The sequence below is a fragment of the Phyllostomus hastatus genome, unplaced genomic scaffold (assembly GCF_019186645.2).
Source record: "Phyllostomus hastatus isolate PE091 unplaced genomic scaffold, TTU_PhHast_1.1 phas_scaffold_755, whole genome shotgun sequence".
Classification (NCBI taxonomy): Eukaryota; Metazoa; Chordata; class Mammalia; order Chiroptera; family Phyllostomidae; genus Phyllostomus; species Phyllostomus hastatus.
Window position 1 is genome coordinate 11,666,290 of NW_025334039.1, and position 26,592 is coordinate 11,692,881.

Genomic DNA, 26,592 nt, shown 5'->3' on the forward strand with positions numbered 1-26,592 from the left:
GCATTGTGTTCAAAGCTTGGTATTTTTTTTTGACCATTTTAATTAAACCCAATATTTGTCATGTTACTGTGCGCTCTCATACATTTAATCCTTGCGATAACCCTGGCAAATTGGTGTTCTGTTATTGTTCCCATTTTACAGATGAGGAAGCTGAAACCCAGACAGGTTAAGTAAAATGCCCAAAGTATAGAGCAAGTGATGGCTTACCTGGGATTTAAGCCTAGGCATTCTGGCTCTGGAGTCGGTGCTCGTCTATCCACTGTGCTCCCTTTCTTGGAATTGCTCTGCGACATGTATCAGGCCTCTAGACATCGCATCTGGAGGCGTTTTTTCCTCTCACTGGGATGCCCGCTCAATCTTTTGTTGGCCCTGGATACTTGTGAGCAGTTATCCACTGCCAAAGGTGCCCTGGTTTACATCCCGACTCCTTCACCAATCTCGTTGTCTACTTTGTCTCCATCCACACCCACCTTGTCTCAAGTGGAGACACCTTCTCTAGGTACAGCTAGTACCTTTGTTGAACAATTACAGTTAGAAAAAAAATTGTTTTTGGTCTTAACTCAAAACTGCCTCCTTACATATGTGTAAAATATCACAGCTCTTTTCTTGTATCTTGCAAAAGGCAAAAATCAAAACTTCTGTCTCAGCCACCCACCATCTGCAAGCAGGCTGCAGTTAGCTAATATTCATTGAGCACGTATGTTCCCCAGAGACTGTCTGAAGTGTGTTACATGTATTATCTGACCCTCAACACAACCATGTGGAGTGAGTACTACTATCACCGCTATGTAGAACTATAAAATGAGGAGGACAGTGGTATTGCCTAAGATCTCAGGAGAAGTACGTGGCAGAGCCAGGAATGGAAACCAGGCAATCCAGCTCCAGAGTGGCACCGAACTAAACCTTCTTGCTGTAGCCTAAGCTTGTTCTCTCCTGCGATGTCAGCAGTGAAGATTAATCCATCCATTCAACAAATATTTATTGAGTGCCTATGTTGGCCGGGTGAGGGACAGCTTTGTGGACTCTGACTTTACGTAGCTTAGTCTAATGAGGGAGAAGGACATAAACCAAGTCATCCTATAAATCTCTGTGAAATTGCTGCTGAAAAAGCAAAAAGCACTGAAGGAGATGTCCATGGTGTTGTGAAGGTGCAAAATGGGATGGTTTCACCTTGTCAGGTAGCTACGAGGTGGAGGCTGGAGACTACAAGGCCTTTAGTAACAAGGACCTGAAAGCCTACTTGTGCCCACAACTGCAAAGGACCCTGTGATGTGACCCCAGGTTTGGAAGCCTTGGGGTGGAGGGAGATGAGAAGAGGCAGGAAAATGTCTTATGTTAGACAGCCCTCTAGGCAGCTTCTCTTCTCTCTCTCTTCTCCGCTGCTTTTTCCCACCCTGAGGCTGGACCCGAGAGAGGAGTGAGGCAGCTGGGCCTCCTGCAGGTCGCCCTGCAAGCTTCTGTCCCCAGTGAGTGAACTCAGCATTGGGCCCTCTGTGGCAGAAGACAGTCCTTAAGAATGAACCACATCCGATCTGCTGGGAGAGAAATGGGTGCCAGGCCTGTGACTTCAGAGGAAAGGAGGGTGGGGACTGCGTGGGATCTGGGGTCCCGATGGCAGATCCTAGAGAGGTGGACACGTCCTTTTCTGTGTTTGCCTGGTGCACCTTCTGTGGGGATGTGAGGACAAGCATGGGGACCCAAGATGCCACATTGTACCCAAAGACTGGTGTGAGTGTCACCACCTACATTCATAGGAGACCTTTGGAAACTCAGGGACTGCCCAGGTAACTTCCGAAGCACTTGACATCTGGCTATAGTGTTTTAATTAGGGAAGGGATGAAGAGGGTCACTTCTGAAGACCCTTGCTGGTGGAGCTTTCTGCCCACATCTGTGAGTCCTTCTGATCCAGCCCAAACTCAGGTATCAGTGACCCAGAACATGGGGAGACTTCATTCATGTAAAGCTAATTAAAGAAAAGAGGCTAGACAACCAAACCAAAGATTTACCAAAAGGAGAAACATGGAGGGGAAAGAAGAGGAGATGACAGTATGAGAGGAGAGGCATAGCCTTCAAATTTTTCGGGGGAAGAGCAGGAGGTAAAGTGGAATCATCGCCCTAAGTGGTGCTCACTGTCCCCATACTTCAGAGGTGAGACACTCTGCTGAGTCCAGAGGGGGAGATGCCTCATAGCTCAGGCCGTCAGCCTCTGCAAGGTCAGGGCCAGGACTGACAACCAGGGCAGGGTGCCAGGAGGTCAGGGCTCACCCAATAGCCAGCCTGCAGTTTACCAAGTCTAGCGGATGGCATTTTCTCCTAGACCCACTGCCAGAGTGACTTCACTGCCCTGAGAATACAGGTTGGATGGTTTCTGCCAGCAACACTGTGTTTCAAACAAGCAGATTGCAAAAAAACTAATAATGATGAGGAGCTGATTAGTGCAGTGTTTCCCCACTGAAGGGAAACCTGGTCAGCATGGGTGAAAACAAAAAGAAGCTTCTGTTCAGGGTGAGGATGCTGAGGGAAAGGTGGTGTAGTTGGATCAGTCCCACACAACTCAGGAGATACAAGTTCAAGTCCAGCTTTGGCACTTACTAACTGGCAACCGTATGCAGTCCCTTAAACTGTATGGCTCTCAAATCCCTTGATTGTAAAATGGCACTCATACTATACGACTTAGAAGTTGTGAATACTTAATACATGACACAATAAATTTTGAAGGAAGGACCTTTTTGCGACTGTAAAATCCTCTGCAAATGAAAAGGATTATTTCCATTAACCTGAAATTTAATGAAGTAAAAACAGTAAGCAGAATGATTTTATTTCCCCTACACTACCACGTATCTAGAGCAGCTGTGTTGCTAGTCACATCGTATTCCGCGTGCGTGGCATTTCCAGGATGTAAGCAAATGGTGTCCCTGTTAGTGGGAATGCAGAGGTGTGTCTAATCAGGCAGGAGACTGTCATGTTTAAATGAAGAGCTTTTTAATACACGATTCTAGTCTCTATTCCGTGAAGCTATTAAATCAACAAAACATTACTCTGAAGTACTGTACCAGTAAGATACAGGTTAGATTATGCTGAAGTAACCAAAACAACGTACCAATCCCAAGGGCATCAAACAAAACTTTACTTCTTACTCACATTATCTATCCTTCAAGTTACTCTCACTCCCCACTCATCGGTTGGCACTAGTCACGTGACTGCAGCCACTCACAGATGGCCCGGAAAGGAAGATTCTGCCTAGGAAGTAGAGAGTCAGAAATACTTGGGAGCACTAAGCACTGCCTCAATACTATCAGAATTTCATCTAGCACTGTTGGTTAAGGCAGGCATCCTTTGGTGATGTCCAGTGTTTAGAAATTCCACCTTCTGGAATAATGTCAAGGTATGCTCTAGTCTTTAATTTTACTAGATGCCCCAATTGGTTATCAAAGCTAGTCTCATTGCTATGAAAAACTAACATGGTATGACTATTCCCCCATTTTATACTTATGGAATCAGAGACTGGCAAATGTGGACGAGACCTCAGGGCTCCACCAGTTCCACAGATGGGCAGCAGACCCGGAAGGGGCGAAGGGGCGTTCCCCAGCCGCACAGCTGTGCAGGACTTGGCCTGGGCCCAGAACCCAGCTCCCTCGCTCAAGCTTCATTCACTTGCCTCCAACACCACCTTTCCTTAACTCCTTTGCCAGAATCATTCTGTGGTCCTAGCTCTGATGTTACCTTTATGGATAGAGCTGGCTCATCCAACAGATTTCATCTGCATTTCTCCTCTTTTAAAATGTTGTAATGTCTGCTCAGCATGACCACCACAGTCAGGCTTTTAGTCTAACTCCTTAAGTAGCAGCTTGTTTTCTAAGACACTCTGAAGTTCACTTATGAGGACTCTGATTGACCTATTGAGCTTACATGAGAAAGCTGTTTGTTGCAGTTATTGGGCAATTTTTGAGAACATCCTTTTATCCTGCAGTTACATGTTCTGCTGCTGTGCCATGGTACTTGGGTAGCTACTGGAGGAAGAACAACCATTTATCCATGAGATCGGGGACTATTTTTGTTCAGCCCATCAGCTCTAAGGTCCAAGTAAAATGTGTGGCAAGATTGATTGTCTGTTCTGGGCCACTTAGTGTGCTAGGTGCTTAATAAACAATTTATCTTGTCCTCACAGAAACTCTGTAGGATAGATATTATTAGTCCCATTTTATAGGTGGGAAAACTAGAGGCCATGTCAACAATAGAATCTAAAAAACAAACTAAGCAAACAAGCAGAACAGAAACAGAATCATGGATGTGGAGATCATTTGGAGGGTTATCAGTTGGGAGGGGAAAGGGGAAGAATAGGGGAAAGGGTGCAGGGATTAAGAAGTGCAATTTGTTAGTACAGAATGGACAGGGGGCTGTTAAGAACAGTGTAGGAAATGGAGTAGCCAAAGAACTTACATGTGTGACCCATGGACATGAACTAAGGGGGGATTGCCAGAGAGAATAGGAGGGTTGCTGGTGGAGGAGAGGAAGAGGGAAAATTGGAATGACTGTATAGCATAATCAATAAAATATTTTTTTTTAAAGAAATACATGGGCCATGACATTTGGCTCCAAAGGCTACACTCTCCACAGTCCTAGTGGTTTGTCTTCTTTCTCAGCACTCCTGTCTCTACACAAGTCCCTAAGATTCTTAGCCTCAGCTTCATAACTTAAAACACTTTGTGTGCTTTACATTACCACCAAAGAGTGTCGTGCACATAGGTGGATCATCAGTAATTACTGAAAACATTAAAGTTGGCATAATCAAATGGAAATGCTAGTCCCAGAAATGTTGCTGGGTCAGCTAGGGGTTCAAACCCTGCTGTTACATGGATCTGGCTTTGAACAGCCGCCCCCTCGCCCTCACCGCCCTCACCACCCCTCCTCCCACACTCAGCTCCTTACTTCTGAGATGTGTGAGCCTAGGCAGGCCGTGCAAACCCTCTCAGCTTCTGTTCCCTCATCTGCAACAGGATGATAAAAAGACCTAATTGGTGAGGTTGTTGTGAGGATCAATGAGATAACACAACCAAAACGCTTTGTGAAGTCCCTGCTGTTACTACGCAGAGGGCAGCAGCAGTAACTGTTGGAGGGATTACAGTACCTGAGGCATTGATAGAGATTTCTAACAAAGAGGAAATTGCTGGCAGGTATCTGAAGTCCATCCTTATCTGTTTTCTTCAAGCCATTCTGTAGTTATTTGTCTGTTCTTTGACAAGTTCCTGTTTGAAGAGTGGCTGAGAGGATTGAGTCTTTCAAATGTGTGGTTCTTGATTTACTTCTGACAAAGTTCAGGACACCCCACCCCAAAATACAGCACCTTGACATACTGACTCTCTTAAATTGAAGGGAACTGAGAAAACAGCAGAAATGGGCGGGTCACTCTGCCCTCTCCCTCCCTCGTCCTTCTGCCCTGAGACAGGTCACAGAGCCCTCAGGTGAGAGGTGCTCTGTACTGGGGGAATGAAGACATTCTTATCACCCAAGATAGGAATTTGGGGCTGAGAAAACTGTACAAACAAACCTTTATCTTCCCCATTACTTCTTCACCATTTACTGCCAGCCTCAAACTCTTTGTCTTGTCAATTCTTCACAAATGTATTCTTTGTCTAAAAGGCATAAAACCTTCCTGCTCTGGTCACTTCTTTGGGTCTTTATTCTCTTGTGAAGCCTCCCACTTATGTGTAAAAATTTAATAAAACATGCATATTTTTCCTGTTAATCTTTGTCAGTCACCGTATTTTGCTGCGTGCAATGCGCATCCATGTCCTTGTGAACATTATACATGGGACTATTATACTCATTACTATACCCATGGTATGTAGTCATACCCATATATAATGAGCATCCTTATTTTTCCCTCAAAAATTTGGGCAAAAAAGTGCATACTATACATGGCAAAATACAGTATTTTTCAGACCCAGCCAAAGGCCTTAAGAGGGTTGAGGAAATCTTTCTCTTCCCCCCACTTCCCTGGAGGTTTGGGCAACCAGTTGCCCATGGAAGCTGGATTTGAGGTACTCAGAACTCAGAGGATGTGGGGAGGAAATAGGACATGTGTACGGCGCCCTGTAAATCCCACCCTAGACCCCCTTCAAGAGAAGAACTGTGATGGTTGGAAGGGGGGCACAGCGAGTGAAAAGCACATCCCTTTTTATGACTTTTGTATACGTGTGTGTGCGTTTTAGGTCAGTCAGACTGTACTTCTTGCCCTAGTCTTCTTTGTCTGTAGAGTGTGGAGAGGTGGCTTTCCCCAATAGCCAGAGGTGTTATGAAGGCAAAAAAAATTTAAGAACTTAAATCTCTGAGGTCTTTCAAAGAAAACACACTATGGAAAGTCAATGTATCCTCAATGCTATGATGGAAATCATATGACTTTAAATTTAGAGGAAAAAAGTCTGGGCCAAGCCCCATCTTTGTCACTGGAGCGGATTGTTAAATCTCTTCGTTTCAGTCCACTGGCCCCAAGGGGAGGTTGAAGGAACCCTCTTATTTCCTGCTGTACCTACCTCAGGGAGGTGTGGTGAGGACCAAGTGAAGGCGTCTCTGTGAGTCTTTGTAAGTTCTTAAGCATTGTCCTAATCTTGGTTATTGCTTTTGTAAGTATCGCCTTGACTCTCTGTGTTTCTGGGGAGCGAGCTCTCAAAGACTCGGCAGTGACGAGGGGGGTGTGGAGTGACAGTTCCCAAGAAGGGGCTATTTCAGTGGTGGGCCTCGGGCCCCTAGCTGATTGCAGCAGGTGTGAGAGACAGGGCCGAGGCTGTGTCTTCGGAGTGCTGGCCTGCAGTATGACTTTTCTGGCCACCTTGCTCCCATCCTCTGGTGTCCTGTCGGGAGCACAGGGAGCGCAGTGGTGGAGGTGGGCCTCGTGCAGAGGGAGGCCGCCTCCTTCCTGCAGGTGACAGAGGGCTTGGGGCACCAGGCCGAGGGCTGAATTTGAAACCCAGATAACAGAACTAGGGGAGGGGAGAGCTGATCCTCCTAATTCAGAGCCTTAGAGTGTCTGGGAACAAAGGATTTGTGTTTATATAGTGCACTTGTGAAATGCATAGTTATTCTCATATGGGATGTTACTAAGAGATGGTAATGATGTTACTGTTTGACAAATGACTCCTTTTCAATCTGTCAGGCAGATAAACACATTCAAAAATTGCAAGCCTCCCATCTCTCTTTTCTTTTACTCTGTTTCATCAAACATTTACAGAGCTCCTGCTACATATCCCAGACATGGGTGCTAGGAATGCAAAGGAATAGCACCCTCTCTGCTTAATGTGGCTAAACTAATTGTGATGTTGGCCAAAACAAGGATGAACACTCGTTGAGTGTTCTTATGTTTCAGACACCACTTTCACATGTATTTATTTAACTAAACCTGTAAGCAGCCTCCATAAGGTTCTAATGATAATAATAACAGTGTATGTACATTATTTCATTTAATCCTCAAAATAAGCTCATGAGGTGAACACTGTTATTACCGCCATACTGTACCTCGGGAGGCTGAAGCTGAGAGAGGGAAGGAGCTCTCGGTCAGTGACCGAGCAAGCATTCGGGCCCCAGTGCCCTCAACATGGAGCCCGCCATTCAACTCGGCCTCTTCTGAGAGTCACTCCAGGACCTCAGGCTGTAAAAGCTGGAGCCACTGCCGAATCATAGTGTCCACACCCCCTCCCTACAGAGAGGCCGAATCGTGGTGTCCACACCCCGCCAATTTTGACCTTGAGCAGAGACTGGTCTCAAACCTGAGGACTCAGATGAGTCGGCTGGAGACAGGAGTTAGGGGTAAGTTGGGAGGGGCCGTGGTGAGCCTGGGGAAGGATCCTGGGTTGTCTCAGCTTAACACCGGGAGTGAAGAGGAGTAAAAGGGAAGGACTGGGAGAGGTTGACTTCTTTGCTGGTGCACCATCTTTATCCTGGAGAGAGCAAGAGGCAGAGTCTCTGCGCTCAGCGGTTCCTGCTGTGAGTTGGGAAATTGAGGACCAAAGGGGCAAATGGTGCCGAGTGGTCTACCAATAGGAAGCCTGCTGTGAAGTTGGACGACCAGGGCACTAGTCGTCCCTCGTTTACCAGTGGGTGACTGTCAGCAAGTCAGCTTTCCGCAGCCCTGTTTCTTCTCCTTTTTCAGTGCGGGGTGAGCCTGCATCCCCATGGGGTTCTTGTGAACAGCAGATGAAGCAATCCGTGCGTAAATGAAGTGACTAAAAACTGGATGGGTAAACAGTGTTATCATGGTGTTTATTTTAGTGATAAACTGAACGTGCCACTGTGTCTACAGGGTAGTGGGATGCTTATTTTACGTGTCACCTTGATTGAGCGAAGGGATTCCCAGATCGCTGGTAAAACATTATTTCCGGGTGGGTGAGGGCGTCTCTGGAGGAGAGTAGCATTTGAATCAGTAGACTGAGTAAACATGACCACCTTCACCAGTGCGGGTGGGTGGGCATCGTCCAATCCACTGAGGGCCTGAATGGAACAATGAGGTGGAGGAGGGGCGAATTTGCTCTCTCTGCTTGACCTGAGACTTCATCCTCTCCTGCCTTCAGACACTGTTGCTCTTGGCCTTCAAGCTTTTGGACTAAGACCGAGACTTACACCATCAGTGTCCTGATTCTCAGGTCTTGGGACTCGGACTGAATCATGGCACAGGCTTTTCTGGACTTCCAGCTTACAGATGGCAGGTTGTGGGACTTTTCAGCCTCCATAACTGTGTGAGCCAACGTCTACGATAAATTTCCTTACATGTATATCTCTATATATCCTATTGGTTCGTTTCTCTGGGGAATCCTGACTAATGCAGGTACTACTGCCTTGCTACAGGGCACGCCCTGTGATCTGTCAGCCTGCTGGCACCATGGTCTTTGGAGTCAGAATGTCTTACATTTAAAAATAATTCTCCCTCCTTCTAACTAGGCTACTTTAACTAACAGAATCTCAGTCCCTTTAATTGTAAATGGGGATGAGAGTACAGGCCTAATATGCTTAGTAGAAGCTTCCACTAAATGTATGCACGTCAGCCACTGCAGTGCCTGACACAGCCAGTGCTCCATGGGCAGGGGTCTGTTTGGTCTGTTTGTGGAAGCTAAGGCCGAGATACTCCCAGCCCCTCCCCAAAAGTAAGGGTGACCATAGGACAAGCACATCAGCCTGCCTGTGCTTCCTGGATCTCTCCTAATACAGGGGCTTAGAAATCTTCAAACCCAAGCCTCTCCTTTTACAGATGTGGGAGTTGAAGACCAGAGAGGTAAAGAGGGGCTGGTTCTGGGCAGGACCCAGGTCTCCTACCTCCCTCTTCCGGTCGGGGGGCGGGGGGGCTCGGCTCTCAAGCACTTTTGCTCCTCTCCCAGCCGCCTCTGTCTGCTCCCAGCCCCACAGCAGCCTCGCCTCGCAAGCCAGCCTGCTCTGAGTTGCCCTGGGCTGCTCACTGGAGCAGAGAGAGAGAAAGCACTGGAGTAGGTCATGCGAGGTTGGCCCAAGGAAGCATCAGAAGCAGGGCCTTGAGAGGCTCTGGCAGCATTGACCTACTTACAAAGGAAGCAACAGGGAGCGGCCATCATGCCTTTTACTGTTGGAGGGGCTGGATCTGCTGTGATCTGTTTCCTGGGACACAAACATGCAGGAATTGAGCCTGAAAAAATGGGACTAGGGCACCCTTGGGCTCTGTTTTTGTAAGTACCCATGCTTAACAGGGTTTATCATCTAGATAGATGTCTGTGGGGTGAGGGTGGAGGGTGGGGGTGGTGGTGGTGGGGAGAGAGAGAGAGAGAGAGAGAGAGAGAGAGAGAGAGAGAGAGAGAGAGAGAGAGAGAGAGAGGGAGAGGGAGAGAGAGAGAGACAGAGACCGGGAGAGATCACAAGAGCACAGGAACACTTGTTATAAAGGAAAGGAAGGTGGGAGAGGGTGCTGGGAGCCCCAGACCACTCTTGCCGCAGATTCTACTCCAAATGTTACCAGTGAGAATCTGTGTTGTGTTTCCCAGTTTAGGCACCATTTCCGTGTTATCTCACGCATTTTTTTCCCCTGAGCACTTACTGAATTCACTGTGTGACTGGAGATAGGCATTGGCCTCAAGACATTTTCGCCGGACAAGTGTATTTTGAATTATCGAGCACATTTTAGTAGGTGTTCAGTAAACAGTCAGAACTCAGATTTAGGATTCGAACTGTTTGCATCACACCGCAGAGCCAGGTGACCTTCAGGGTCATCACACTTGGATGTCCTCTGCTTCGTCCCACTTCCATTGACCTGGAACAACATAAAGAGATGAATGCATTTCAGGCTCGGCTCACACAGGCTCACCAGCACTCAGAATCCTCTGCATCACCTTGCCATCCCATCCTTAAGGTGGAATCAAAGGTGCCTCTGGTTCTTCCTCTGCTTCTAAAGACTGGGTGCAGCCAGTCACACACTCAGATCCCTAAACCAAGAAACGTACTTATTGGAACTAGAAGGATAGAAGCTGGACATCAGTCCATGGCCATCTGGTGAGTATCTCCTAACTGCTGAGCAATGCGCCAGGCATGTGGAGAGGATACAGGGATACAAAATGACTTACAGGGTAAGTCAGAACAAGGGAAACCAAACGGGAGGATGCCAAGATTTGAGGCTGCGAGACAATAAGGCAGTGAGCTGGATCTTGAAGGATGGGCAGTCCTTGCTTGGACTGGTGCCCAGGGGAGAGGGGGCATCTCAGGCAGAGGCGCAGGTGGGGGAGGCGCAGAGGTGGGGTACATTCCAGTGCTAGGGAAAGGCCGGCATGAGAGGGGCTGGAGGACCTGAGCGCCCAGGTTTCAGAGCGCAGCCCTGAGTCAGTAGCCCCGGATTCTCCGCCCCTAGGGAGGTGAGGGCCATGGGCACAGCAAGCCCTGGAGGGTCTAGAGGACCCCGGAGCCTGTAGGGCCTGACCCTTCTGCCATTTTGAGATACTGCTCAATCCTTGGCAGGAGGCCTAGAAAAGGGGGAAGGTTGCAAAATTCCCACCAGATGGCAGTATTTCCTAGGGTGATTGCCCTGGGGGAGCACCATGGGCGGGATTTTGTCCAAAGAGTGCCTGGTATTATGGCTTACAGCCCTAGGCAGCTGGGCCTGGAACTATGGTTCAGGTTTCTGGTTCATTCCACGACCACCCCTGCCCCCACTCCCTCCCAATAAAATCCAAGGATCTCATTCTGGGAATGGGAAACGTGAGGTTGTAGAGGAACCCTTTCCAATTCAAGGCACCTCTCTCGCCCTCTTTCCCTGGTACCTTCTTCTTGCCCCCTTAAAAATCTAAACGGTGCAGGCACGCTTCCTTTCCCCAGGAGCCACAGCTACCTGGGCAGCAGAGCAGCTGGACCCCGTGTTCAGCCTTGCCTCACCCCCAGTGCAATCCCATGACCTGCCCCGAACCTGACTTTTCAATTCCCCTCCCATGAGCCCACACACTCAGAGGCCTTGAAGATGGGACGGGAGCAGGTGGGGGCAGAAACGGATGGAGCCACAGATGACCCAAGGCGCTTGCTGAGCTGCTCATTGTGCTACAGGCTTGAGTACAGAGTACCCAGAGTAGGAGAAGGTGCAGAAGGCAGAAGACAAACAGGAGACCCTGGGGTTCTTTCTTTTTGGTGGTGGGGGCAGTGAGGGGCGGGGGCAGCGAGGGGGGGCACGGGGATTTTGGATCAGTTTCACAACTTCAAAGCAGCCCGAATGCAAATGCTGCAATTTTTCCATTTCCTGAAGCCAAGAAAGTGGCTACCTTAAGAGTACTAATGAAGTTATTTTCCAGTGTAGAGAAATGTTTTAACATAGCAACAGATATGTTTAAACAAAGGGCTTAATTTAGCCAAAAAATGCTGAAAAGGACACATTATTCAGAGTGCATGGTTCAGTTTGGGACATACAACTTGCCAGGACTTCAGCCAATATCAATAGTGGGGACAAAGAGTACGTGGTGAGAAAAGTGTCCAGAGACGGTAACGGAAGGGTGCGGCTTGACTTTCTTTTAGGTCAACCTAGAGTGATTTGGTGGCCCAGGGCATCCCACACGGCGAGGCAATGCAGGGTTTCCTTGCTTCTGAGATGCCCAGACCCAGCTCTCTTTCGGAGCACACCTGGACCACTCACTGCCACACGACTCTTTCAGGGCTCCATTGTGCTATTTGTGAAACTGCAGCTAAAGGGGCCTTGTCCTGTAAGCTCGGAGGCATTCTCCCTCAAATGTCTGCCCTCTTCCCCACCTTCCTGCATGGTCACTAGAGATGCGGTTTTACAAGCTAAAGAGAAAGGTGGGTCTAGACTCTCAGCCTATTCCTTCTTTTTTTTTTTTTTTAAGATTTTATTTATTTAGGTTTAGAGAGGGGGAAGGGATGGAGAAAGAGAGGGAGACAAACATCAGTGTGTGGTTGCTTCTCATGTACCTCCTACTGGGGACCTGGCATACAACCCAGGCCTGTGCCCTGCCTGGGAATCGAACCAGCAACCCTTTGGTTCTCAGGCCAGCACTCGGTCCACTGAGCTGCACCAGCCAGGGCTGAGCCTGTTCCTTCTGACGTCATTGCTGTCAGTGTTTGTCTATTGCATAGTAGATCTTGGAGAGACAGTGGAAATCCCCCAGGATTTCTAATCAGAAGACTGGAATTGTGTCCCTAGCTTATCAGAGAACAGACTGTAGACTCTTTAGCATCTCTGAACAGTTTCTATAAAAAAGTGACGGTAACCTTGTGGCTTAAACCCCAGGTTTTATTCTAAACCTAATGCGTTCATGTTGATGAAAGAGCAAGATGAACTGTAAAGCACTGTCATTATTATAACCCAGATTTGACGCATCTCCCAACTTCCCTTCCAGTCTGATGAGGTTCTCCTGGGGAACAGCGGAAGACACCTTCTCCTGTCCCCGAAGCAAGTTTCACCCATGATCTTACCACAGCGGCAGGCAGGGGGGCCTGGGGTGTGTTCCGCAGCACGCTGTGGCACTGCCTCCCCTCCTCACAGTCCGTCCAGGCTTGTCCACCATGTGGCCCGGCCTGGTCTGTGGCCCGCGACGGGCAGTAGCTGCGGCTCAGGCTGGGTCCTGTGTCTCTGGGCTCTGCTGCTGCCTTCCTCACAGCACCACACTTGGGCTTCGTTCTCATTATAAACGATGAGGAGAGGGTCCTCACCACCCAGCTTCTACCTCCTTGCCTGGTTCCTCTTTCATTTTCCTTCTCCCTTCCTCACAACAACAGCTGACGTGGCCTCCCGGAAAGCACTAATGAAGACCCTGTGACCTCATCTGTGTTCCAAGCAAGGGGTGCATCCTCTGAGGACCCCTCTGTAAACACCAGGGCCTGGGCTGCACCCAGGTTACATCTGCTTTATCCAGGAAGTTCCCTGGATGCCCTTCATCACGTCCCTCTGAAGTTCCTGTGTATCCACCCCAGCCCCATGAGACTGTTATTGCTTCTCTGAATCAACTTTGTATCAGGGAGGTGTGGATACTGGTGCGGGGGCTCCTGGGGGGGGTAGCTTGATTTTTATTAATATTTATAGTCCCTGCCACCTCCACCCCATATGTCATGCCAAATTTTGTACTTTGTGTTCAATAAACTTAAGAAAGAACAGCATTCGATAAATGTAAGTTGAGGAGTTAGAGTGAAGAGGCAAGGGTCCTGCCCCAGGGCATTTGCAGCTCTTTGAGGGGAATGGGATACAGGAATGGGAACCCAGAGGGTGAGTTGCCTGTAATAGAAACCTCAGGGTCCTGTCTGCCCCCAAGATGCTGCGAATCTGTAAGTAAGTTACAAACTCAGGCCTTTACTGAGCCCTGTCTCCGTCCACTCGAAGGATTGCTAGAGTAAACAAGGGGGCTCGATCCCATTGTGCCCCATCCTCACTTTTCAGAAAAATAAAAAGGCAGAATGAAAATTCCACAGCTGCATGGAGCGAGGGCCGTGACCTGGCAGTTGCCTGGCTCCGGCTGGTCCAGGTGGCCCTTCCTTTCTCTCAGGCGGTGGAAAGGAAACAAGAGAACCCCGGAGAGCTCAGGCCTAGCATTTTCTCGTCGCCCGGGATAAAGATCTACCCTCCTGTGACGGCTGCCAGGCGAGCTACGGTCCTGACAAGCTCCGCTGAGCAAACAGTATGCACTGCTGCGTTGGGGGCCAGCTCCAGGGGCGCCCTGGGACCTGGGAGTCCACAGCACCGGATCCAAATGCCCGATCAAAGTCCCAGGAGGGAGATTCTAGGGTAATGAGGCAAATTCTTCACCCAGACCTCAGCCAGTGATCCAGGTCCAGGGCCTTGGCTGTCTCTCAACAGCAATGAAGGCAAATGAGGTAGGTCAACATGGGTCAGTACCCCCTGAATTCATAACAGTGAGTGAAAGAACACAGGGAGCAAAGGAACACGTGCACTGGAATAGAAATTTTCAACTGGTGCGCCGCAAATTTTTTAAAAATGTGCAGCACCTGGCTATTTAGCCAGGGTTACTGACCTCTTTTCCTTTAGGTTGTCAGCTAAAAAAAAAATGACAACAGCCAACTCAACAATAGCTGTCCAGTGTGAATAGATCAAAATTGTACCTGTTTTTTTTGTGTGTGTGAATTCAACAAAAATATATTTTTTGGTGTAGTACAGAATTTTAGTAGTTAGTTTGCACGTGCCATGAAGTGAAATGGGTTGCGCGTCGCTGCCCCGGGACATCACCCCTGCGAACTTTGTACACAGCATGTGAATTTGTAATAAAGTGGAACCCGCGCATGGGAAGGATGCGTGCTGACGTCAGGAAGGCGATTTCCTCTTGGGAGGGAGGGCGGGGAGTGAGATGGGGTGTTCAGATGGGCTTTAGTGCTTATTTGTAATTTTATTTCCTAATCACACTATCCCGCCCCCCCCTCCAAATGTGCCAGGTGCAAAAATCTGTTAGATCTTGGCAGTGGGTACCTTCATTATTTCCTGAATATTTGAAAATTCTACAACAGATAAAAACACACTTGAAGGAAAGAAAGAAAAGAAAAGAGAAAAGAGCTGGTAAGAGGACAAAGATGAGGAGAATTCTGTTTGTGAAGAGCTGTGGCACACTCGTCACCCCACCTGTGGCCCTCAGTTCTGCCTGCTTATCAGAGCCACCAGCGCACTCAGGGTGCCACTCAGACTTATGAGTACAGTTAGACTCTCAGAAGTCGAAGCCCAGGTAGGTCAGTTTTTGAAAGCACACAGTGATTCTGACCTCCCCTCCTCCCCCAAGGGTAAGATCAGATGCCATAAGAAGTGAAGGTAAGCTTCTTCTGCTCTACCCAACTATAAAGTCTACGCTGCTGGGTCTCTGAACAAGATCCTGATCCCTGATCCAATAATGGCCCTCCGTCAAGGTGGACTTCGGCTCTGATTTCAGGAGCCACTTCTGGAACAGGCTCCTACCAGGAGGGGATGGTTCTTGCCGTTAGGGGGAGACCTTAGTGTGTCCTGGCCACAGGCAGTCACAGAGCTTGATGGAAACTCAGAGCCATCCTGCCGGTTCTGTGCCTGCTCAGGATCACTTCTCACCACTCTGTGCATGACGCCGTAAGAACACTGCGTGGGGTAGTCCTACTGGGTTTTCCTGGGGACCTCTCGGTGGCTTTCCTGCTTTGTCTCATTTCAGACCTTCAAACTTCTTCTGAACCCATTTCCTCCTTTTAGGGTGTGAGAGAAGGTGGAGGAGGCCCTGCACGGACCTGCCAGGGGATACGGAGCATGTTGTGCTTTGACGGGATGAGCCTTGAACTGCCGTCCTGGCTCCAGGGCTGACTGCGTCCTGTGACCTTGGATGCTCCTCGCTGGGCCAGGAGAGGCACCTCCCTTGAGCCTTCCTTCCCACATATAAAAATGCCATGAGGGGATGGGAACACCAGGGCAGCATGTGCCCTTCTTATAGTCTAATGATCCATATGGCTTTTGGGGCCTCAGCTCCTTCCTTGACGGCGTAATGCAATGTTACGCATGCTGCACATACCCAATAAATATTTGTTGATGAGAGGAATGATGGAATGAATGAAGTGTTCTTGAGAAGTGTATGTACAACCTGACAGCAAGAGACTGTTATAATTAGAAACCCGTGGCTAGAGCTGGGAACCTCACCGAGGCGCTGGCTCCCGGTGCCCTCGCTATCAACTGAGGCTGTCCGGGCTCCCAGACGGCCTGGGCCTGGGCCAAGGCTCCAAATGCTGGCTTTACACGAAGCCCGGGGGAAAAAAAGCCATCCATCATAGAAGGTAATGGTGCATGGAGAGATCTGTCTCCCCTCCCCGCCTCACAATCTTCCTCAGACTAGTGGCTGTTGGGAAAGAATCTGACTTTCCCAAGAGTAGAAAGGCCAATTTTAGAACAGCTTTCTTTTTCTTTTTCTTTCTTTCTCTCTTTTTTTTCCCCTAAACAGGCTGGTGCCAGTACAGGACGTTCTGCACGGGGCTCGTGCTAAGGTATTCCTGAGCTTTCTCGGATTTTCTCTCCCCTCGGTCATTCCTGCTACCCTGGGTCTCAGTCCTCCATCTAACTACCTACACTTTCCCCCAGTGTCACCCAGCCCAGGGGGCAATGACACCAAGGAGCCCACTCCGTGGAAGCCCTTGGCTACTGGAACCAATGGAATGGGCTGAGTGCTGGCCTCCCCGACTGCCTCGGCATCTTTATAAGTGACCGAGGGTGGGCTGGACAGCTTCTCTGAAAGAATAGAGCTTCTTCCTCTCTTCCATATGTACCTGTGCTGGGTCTAGGAAACAGGAAGTAGACTAAGAGAAAAGCAACTTCTCGAGCCTTGCCACTCGACCCCTGAGCCAGCAGCGGCACCGGCATCACCTGGGAGCTTGTTAAACCTATAGAACCTCAGACCTTGCCTCAGACCCACTACATCAGACTCTGTGTTGAAGCCAGATACTCAGGTGACGTTGATGCCCAGAGAGTTTGAGGAGGAGTGCTTTAGCCAGTGGTTCTCACAGTGTGGTCCATGGACGAGCAGCATCAGAGTCACTGGGGAACGTGTTAGACAGGTGTTCTCAGGACCTGCCTGAGACCCGCTGAATCAGAAACTCCAGGGGCAGGATGTGGCCACTGGGGTGTCACTGAGCCTTCCTGATGGTTTGAATGTGCACTGGAGTTTCAGAACGCCTGATTTGGGTATGCTTCCACTTTCCAGACCGTTTCACGAGCAAGGAGAATGGCACTCTGTTATACCACGGCAAACACAACCAGAATCGGATACTCTGCTTTGGGTCCCAGCAGAAATAAATGCCCCAGGGTCCCTCTCTTTCCTCCTTTAAGCAGAGAATCAGCCTTTCTAGTGTGGAAGATGTGCATCTAGGCACCTCAGGAGCTCAAAAGATGGGGAGGGGGGGAGGTCAGGCAGATTAGGGATGAGTTGATCAGTGGAACCAAGATTTCTTCCCCTTCAATAGAGGGCCCCACCCAAACCATCAGAACCCTTGCACTGCCCGGTCTCTTCAGTGCTGAGGCCACGTGGCTCTGGAAGTAAACGCTGCAATTACTGCACTACTTCTGTGGGAATGGAAACAGGTGCTATTATTTTAGCTGTTGCCCCACCATCCTCACCACCACCCCACCTCCAATAGGAACCTCAAGAGGCAGCGTGTGGCTTTAGGAGCCTGAGCACACTGCTCCTGCTCCGTCATGGCCTCACACACAGCCAGACCTGCTCCCAGGACTCAGTGACCTCGTCTATCAGATGAGCGGTGGCACTGGGTGAGGCTGTGTCTGGTTGCATCTGGCTTTCTGATGTCTCCTCCTGGAATGGTTTGGGGACAGCCTTGCTCCAAGAAATCAGGTGTGAATGACGTGACGCTCATAGTGACCTGTTCTTTTTTATTTTGAAAGACTTTTTTAAAAAAAGTTTTTTAGAGAGAGGGGAAGGGAGGGAGGAAGAGGGAGAGAAACATCCATGTAAGAGAGAAATATCGATGGGTTGACTCTCTCATGCTCCCAAGTAGGGATCTGACCTGCAACCCTGGGCATGTGCCCTGACTGGGAATCAAACTGTCAACCTTTCAGTTTGCAGGCTGATGCTCAGCCCACTGAGCCACACCAGCCAGGGCGTGCCTTGTTCTTCTATCTATTTTGCTATCTCTTAAATTGTTGTGTTAGGTATGTGTTAACAAAGCTTATCCTCATCCATGCTATTACTCAGGATGGTCTGAAGTATTTTACTCTGAGCTCATTTTTAGCAGAATTGTCTACATGGAAATCCTGGGCCACTTGGTCGCAGGGTCCCTGTTGATTGGCATGAACTTTGCTTCCACAAGAGGCCTCAGGGAGGGTATCATGGCCTGGAACCAGCTGCTGTATTGATGTGATCCTCCATCAGGGGCATAGGGTATTTTTGGACACCACACTCACGTCCAACATTGCCTTGAAGTCTTGTGGTTTCTCGAGGGAGCGTGTGGTTTTCCCACTCACCACTCCAAGTAGAGACAGACTGGGCTGGAAGGTAGAGGTTTTAGACCCACTTTTTCCCCCGAGGTTATTGCCCTTTGAGAACGAGACAGAGACTTTGTAGTTTCTTTTTACTTGAGGATCACAGCCTAGCATAAGGTTTTCAGATCCCGCTCCTTAAGGCCTCGTCCCCTGGTCTGTGTCTGCTAATGGTGCCTCTGTCTGCTAGGGCCCGTTGCAGAATCTGGTCCTTGCATCCTTCTCTCCCAGGGCCATGGCAGTGAGAGAACATATTCTTCTCGCTTTCAAGTCTCTCATTATTTCAGACATCTATGGATTTTCCTTTCTTTCCTATTGGAAAGAAATTGGAAGTATTGGATTAGTAGAGGGAGTCTTTTTATCATTCCAGACTTTTCTGTGGGGTCCTGCTGATGCTAGAGACTCAGACCATCTCTTGAGGCTGAGAGGAGGCCCACACCACCTGGGAACTTACATTTCTAACCTGTTTCATCATCAGCTATTGGTGCTGAAAGGCTCCCCTTATCCCCACTGCCCACCCCTATACCCTCACCCCAGGCTGAAAGCTGGTCTGGCTTTATAGTCACAGACTTCTGTTGGGCTTGCCGGGTGCGCTGACACTGCCTGGTGACAACAGGGAAGAGGAAGCTGTAGAGGGAAGCTCTTTGAAGAAGACCACGTGGGGAATATCTTCTTTCTTCTATAGTCATAGACATTGTTTATCCTACTTTTGGTTTCCTATGGTGTTAGAAGATGGGTCCAGAAGTTGTGGTTGTTATCAGTGCATTGAGGTGGGAGATGGAGGTGCTGAAGACAACAAAGGGAGGTATGAGCTGGTTTGGGGGGTTTTCTTTGTCGAATTATTATTGATATGCTCCACCCTTACATAGAAAATGAGAAACCAGGGTCCTACTCTTGTCAAAGTCTCAGAAGATATGTTTTGCATGGAATGTGAGTATTGTTATCTTGGCACTGAAAGAATAACACAATAACTGGAATTTGGAGGGATGGAGGAAAGGGGGAGGGAAGGGTGAACTCACAGAATTCCTTATCTTTCACAGAGAGGTTAACAGATCCTGTCCAAATGTAAGAGTGAACAGTAAATTTAAAATTCTTACTAAATCAAAGAATGAATAAAGGGATAGAGGCACAAGCATTTTACTTAATGCTACAATGGTAACTGTAAGAGAATGAACCCCAGAAATGGTGAAAGTGGTTATCTCTGGAAGTCAGGGGAGGGAAAATCTCCTCATTTCATGCCTTTCTGTAATGCAACTCTTTTTTTAATATCATGGGCATGCAATTATTTCTATAATCATAACAGCCATTTTACATGTCTAGGGGGTCAGAGATAATTGTGCCCTGGTCAGCAAGAGCTAGCCAGAGAATGTTTTGATTTCTTGTAGCGCCAGATCTGTCTTTTTAAGCAAGATAAGGCCTTGGAGGCTGTGAAGGAAAAGCTCACTCTGACGTGATGCCTGGTTGGAGAGGGCGCCAGCTCCCATGGAGGGGGCGTGGGAGTGAGAACAGGTCAGGTGCCTGTGAAAGGTCGGGCTGCTGGGGCTCGTCTCACTTGTTTCAGGGTCATTCATACCACGTCCAGGAAGACAATCTGGGGAGTAAGAATTTTCTACCTGAACCACAGGGAAAAGAGGTTAGAGACAAGAGGGTTGTCACTGTCTTTTCCTTTTGGCCCATGGGTCCTCTACAAGTAATAGTTGGCTTCTCTGACTGCTGGAGGGCCCCAGGGTGGTGTTCTTAAGCTGTTTAAGTTAAGGAGTAGCCCAGAGAGGTTAAAGACAAAAGCCGTGTAGGCCCTGATGACATTGCGTGGAATGGGAGGTTGCTTGAGCCCAGGGGTGGTGACGGCCAAGGTGAGCTGGGAGCCCTAGTTCCCAGCCCTACGATGGGGCTATTTGTCCTGAAGGAGACCCAAGGGAAGAGACTTCTGCAGCCTCCCTAGAAATCACAGGGCCAACTCCTATCCCCGAATTCCTGCTGGCTCCAGCCAGGTGTTTACTGTGTTCTGACCATTACCTGCACTTGAAGAGGCTTTGTCTAAAGCCTGGCCCTTGGTTTTTAGGAAACCTTGGGAGATGAACTTGATCTTCCCAGTCGGTTTTTAAGGTGGTTTTCAAGTCGCTGATTTCTTCTTGATTCATGGCAACAGAGGGAGCTTTCCCTTCCCTTTCCTTGACTAAGGTAGCAAGGGTTTCTTTGAATCACTATGGGAAGTGAAAAGCACTCCAGACGCCGTGGCTGACGGGCAAGTGCACCTTGTGCTCTGGGAAGCAGCCCTCTGACACGTATCGGCCCAGACACCATCCTTGCTGCTGGAAACCCAGCCTCGGTGCCGTGCTGGCCGTGCTTCCTCCGTGTTCAGGGGAGTTTTCCATTTCCTCTCCTCCCCCTCTCTTTCACGTGCCCCATGTTCTCCCTCCTTTATAGACACTGCAAGTTTATGCCTCGGTGCCTCTGCACGGTCTCTTTTCTGTGCCTGAGATGCTCCTCCTCACCCACCACTCACAGTTTGAGAACCTTCCTTGACGGCCTCACAGCCCCATTGGTTTGTTCTGGCTGTGACCATACTTTACACCCACATGCATATTAGACTTGCTCTTTGTATCTCAGTTATGTCTGCATCTTCTCGTATTTCCTAAGGTCAAGGAGCGTGTCCCATCAATTTCTACGCCTAGCCCCTAGCACAGCTCCCACTCACGTATACACCCTGGAGCCGCCATAGCATGGTAGGTATGAACCTGAACTTGGAAATGTAACAGACCTGGGCAGAAGTCCTGGCCCTACTGTTTACTTGCTGTGCAGCCTCTCTGAGCCTTAGCTCCCCCCGGTGTGAGGATGAGAAGTCTGCCTTACTGGGTGGTTGTGATGATGAAGTCAGATCATTCTTGAAAAGTGCTTTCTTTGCACATAGTAAGTGCTCAATCAAATTCAACTATGATTATTAGATGGAAAGAATGTCATGAGTACAATTTGAGATTTTGGGGAGATCCACGTTCTCCTCATTTTTTTCTAAAACCTCTAAGCGAGGCAGCATGAATGACAAAAAGGTCAGAGCTTAAAGATGGGGCCCTAAACCTGCAACAGGCCCCAAAACATGCATCCAGATCAGAAGCAAGGACAGAGCCCTGGAGGGGTCGGCCTCTCCATCGCCTGTCTCCAGGCAGGCGTGCAGCCTCACGCCCGCTGGGAGGCCCTTTATTTAAAAGACCTCCGCAGCCGGAGGTCACCGCTCTGCAGGCAAGCGCACGTCAGCCTGGTGTGTTCCTATTTTTGCCTCATTTTCATCCATCGGTGGATGTAGTTTTAGGCCCTCAGTCCTTGTTCTGTCTCCATGGCCTTGTGGTCCACAGAGAACAACTCCTAAAGCCCGCGGTACCTTCTCTGGTTCCCTGGGACAGGGTTTTGAACAGGACGTTTGCATCAAAACCTGGAGGCCAGAAGCGAATCTCAAACATGGGCCTTGGGTGCCACCTGGTGAGAATATGCCATATTGCAAACACTTTTTCCCTCTTCCTTAACTGTCCACAATTAAGTGGAAAAGGGAGTTCCTGTGGAATACAGACATATCAGATTTCTTTCCACCATTGAGGGTCACTGGCCAAGCCAAGGATCAGGCCCATGAACTGACAAATGAGATTCCACAATCTGAGCTCAGCAGAGGGGACTTGGGGAGGTGGGAGGCCCATGTACAGTGTGAACCATACACGCCACCCAGACCCCACTGAGGACGGGCCACTGTCCTCTTTATGCACAGACGGTGGCTTGGCCCATCTCCGATTACCCTTCACGGCATTACAGAGGAGTCCTCAGCAGTGGGGCTCTGCTAAACATGACAGTGACCCCAACTCAGCTTTTTCTGTCTTTCTCTTTACTTTTTCAAAGTTCTGTGCTATTTGAGCCTGACTGTCTGTCACCCAGCGAGGTGGGCAATGCCAACAGAATTCTCCTGACCATTTTGTAGGGGAATTGAAATGTCTTGTCCCAAACCAGAGAGCTGTTTTAAGATGCTGCTAGGACTGGAATGCAGATTCCTTCCTTTCTGTTACCCTTCTTTTGGCTATTTCTCTTAGGAACCCTGGGCTCCTTCCTTGCAGAATGATATTTAAAACCCAAGATCTGGGCACTGGGGACACTCATTGCTATTGGGGTGTTACTGCCCCTGAGTCCTTTCAGCAGACAGACCTGAGAAATCTGTGTATGTGTGTTAACTGTGCACGCACATGTCTATATCATTGCTTCTGTGTATATTTCTCTGTATAAACACACACGGTTCACATGGTTACCTTCAACTCTCATCCACCTTCACAGGGTTCATTCCAGCTTTCCTCCCTTACGCATGTGTAATTTCTTCCTCCGACAGTGAGGGACTTGACTCTCATTACCTGTAACTTACTTACTTACTCGTTCTACCCTAGAACACGTGCAAAGTAGTTTCAGAATTGCTTACCTGTCCCCCGGCAGGCACACTGAGTTTTACATTTCAATGTTTTTCTTTTTTATTTTTATAATATTAACTTTCTGGAAGTATAAAATATACACATGAAAACACACAAGTGAAAAGCATAAGGCTCGAATTTTCCCAACGTGAGCACATCCTGTGATCCTGCACCCAGATCCAGAAACAAACATTGGCCAACATCCCGAAGGCCCCTCAGCCCTTTGCCAGTCACGCCTCCCCACAAAGGGAGAGCACGAGTCTAACTTCGAACCCCACGCGTGGGTTTTGGCTGGGTTTGAACGTTACAGAAACGGCACCTCACTCTGCTGTGTCTGCTTCTCTCGTTCCACCTGACGCTGGTGAGAGTCTCCCTGTTGCTGCAGGCGGTTGTGCTGACACACGCCTACGTGGCCTGCTTTCCGAATTTAAGGTGATCCCATGGGCTGTTTCCCTTCATCGTAAGGACATTTTTACGCTATGACTGTAGTGGCTGTATAATATTCCACTGTATAATTATACTATAAACTATTTCATTATCTCCCCACTGTGGGTCATTTAGTTGGCCCCTGGTTTCTACATTAACAAATAATGCTGGCCCATGACACCTTACAAAGATTGATGGGAGAATAATATAATAATTCCAATGCCTCCAAAGTAGTCAAACCTCATCCAGATTTTGTGTTCCATTCTGGCTTAGTCGTGGTTTTCAGAGCACAGCCGTGGGGTTCGTGAGGGCTGGGGAGGATTCCAGAAACTGCGGCTGATGGAACTCAGCTGGGTGAACTGTGACTGTCTGATGTGGGCGTGGGCAAGACAGCTGTTTTCAGGTATTTGAAACACTATTTGAAAAGGGGCATTGTTGTGCATGGTAACATCTTAGTCCTCACATTTAACACAGAGATCTTTTTCTTTTTGGTTTAGCATAAGGAAGGGTGCATCTAAGCTAGGCCACTTCCGAGATGGAAAGAAGCACCAGTTATAACTACATCTGTCTAACTAAACCAGACCAGACCCAGACCATCCAGGGTGTTGGGCATCACTCTGGGCACAAGAAAGCCTTCCCAGTGAGCGGAAATCTGACTGAGAGACGGAAAGCCTGACTCACAGTGCCGATCCCCTCAGTGTTCTAGGCGTGTTGTATTGTGCAGCACAAACGTGCGAATATTTCCTGGTTTGGGTGGGAGGTTCCTAGATGTTACCAGTTACTACATGACTTTCAAGTTGTTGGATAGTCAGGGGATGACATTCTAGTTATAAATGTCCATGATATACTTTTAAGTTCATAATTTAACCAAGGAAAAAAGCACCTGCATTGCTCAGGTGATTAAAGGGAAGTCGCATTTCTTTCTCCCAGGTCCTTGTAGGAGCAGTGTCCCCATTTGGGGCTGCAACTTGGAGCGTGTGGGTTAGGAGTGGGGGGTGGAGATGACACTTTGTAACCTGTGAGGTGCTAATCATTAAGTTCAATGTTACGTGTTGGTTCGGGGAAGATTCCATCTGAGGTGTTGAGAATTTTAACGACTTATGCAGGGTGCACTCGTCCAACTTTTTCGGTTGAAAGAAATGAGTCATGGGAGGTAACATAAACCTAAGGCTCAAATATATCCATGCCTTTCAGTTCCATTGGGGGTCCCTCTATCTTAATAAGAAGTCACACCCAGTCCCTTTTAAACTTTTTTAGTTTGAGATAATTTTAGACTTACAGAAGAATTGCAAAAATAATGAGAACTCACACATATTCTTTACTCAAATATCCCTAATGTTAACATCTTACATAATCACAGTACAAAGAACAAGACTAAGAAACTGACATCAGTGCAATACTATGAACTGAACTGCAGATTTCATTTGGATTTCACCACGTTTCCTAGGAACCGCCTTTTTTCGTTCCAAGAGCTAATCTAGGGTCTCACATTGCATTTAGTTGTCATGCCTCCTCCTCTCTCAGTCTCTTCTTGTGTTCAGATCTCGACAGTTTTGAAGAGTGTAAACACTTTGTGGAGTGTCTCTTAGCTTGGGTCTCTGAGAGGTTTTCTTCAAATGACTTTTTGAATTAAGGTGACTGACTCTTATGACTGTTACCACAGAAGGGGGTCTGTGTCCTTTTCGGTGTGTCCTATGGGGGTGTATGCTGCTGACATGTCCCATCACCAGTGATGGTGACTTTGATGACTACCTTACGGTGGTTATTGCCAGCTTTCTTCACTTTGTATTGAATGAATTTTCATTGAGATCATACACATATTGTGTCTCTCTTTAAAGACTTCTCCACTATTTTTAACATCCTTTATAAATCACTTTTTTTTTGGTTGTTGATGGTTTAAGCCCAATCAAGCGAATTCCCCAGGGAAGATGCATAAGTGCCGAGAGCTGACTTCCTGGCTTGCTGTAGTCATCTGCCTGTCCTTCTCTGCTACCTGGGTCAGCTTCTCCTCTTCCAGCCTTTATTCCTCTCTCTCCGCATAGCTGTCTCTGCTCTCCAGTTCACGTGGTGGGGAGCGGGGCTGCCATCAGCGTCTCTCATTGGTTCCAGAAGCCCTCTTAGTGCCAAGCCTGGGGATGGGACTCTGATTGGTTCAGTCTGGGTCAGTAACCAAGTCCTCATCCATTAACCTGGACCCAGAGATGCGAGAACAGATTGCTTATATATGCAACCTGCTTGGAACTCTCCTCAGCGTTGGGACAGGGTGGCAAACACTCCCTAGAGATCCTTGTGAGATGAGCAGCCATCCATGGGCACCCAGCTCACACAGCAAGTCTGGGGCACAGTCAGAACTGGAACACAGTTCCCTGACTTCCCGAGCAGTGAATTTCTCTTCAACACCTCTACTTGCATTAGGCACTGAATTGAAGATGACTTTGATTCTTGTCTGGATCAAACTTAAGCTAGGGTGGCATCTTATCCCAATTCTTGTAAGTAAATACAAAATAACATTTGGCCAGCAAGCAGAAGTGAAGAGTTGAAGGTTCCCAGTAATTCCCTGGACTTCAAGCTCTCCTTCGTAGCTCTGCGGAGCCGAGGTATCCAACCAGTCTCGTTGCCCCAATTCTCTAAAGACAAGGAACTAAAATCCCAAAGCTAATCCCCTTATGGGATTGCCCTTAAAATGCAGCAGATTTTCAGAAATGATTGGGAAATCTTTTCTGAAAGGAGAGATGCCTGGCTCAGATTCTTCAAGGAAGGGAAGAGAAGCGTACCTCCGTGGTTCAGTGGGAAGAAAAGGGAGGAGCGAGTGCATGTTGGGAAGAAACAAGGCTTAGCAGCATTTCCTAGATTCCTGATTCATACTTTCCCCCTGATGTCAGGAATGGAGCATCCTTTTCTCCGGTGGCAGCTTGGCTAGGGCACTAAGAAATCCCAGATAAGTAGGACGCTCTGAGAACAGAGCCTGGAACAGCTGGACATTGCTGGACACAACTGCAATGGCTGGTCAAATGGGGACATCTGGTGCACTTCCCCAGAGGTTTAGCCAATAAAGATAATCCGACTGGCCCCTGCCAGGCCGAGGCTCCCAGGAGCCCGAACACTGGGCTGAGGAGATTGGGTTTCTTTTCCAAGGGAGCAGAGAAGGCAGAGTGGTAGGACAGCCAGCTGTGTGCCTGGGCTTCTCTCGCTTGCTCTCCTGGGTCCTGTGACCATGGGGACAACATCCCAGAAAAGTTAGGGGATTACCTAAAAGAGTGTGGAAGATTTTATACATTGCAGCTTGGGGGACAC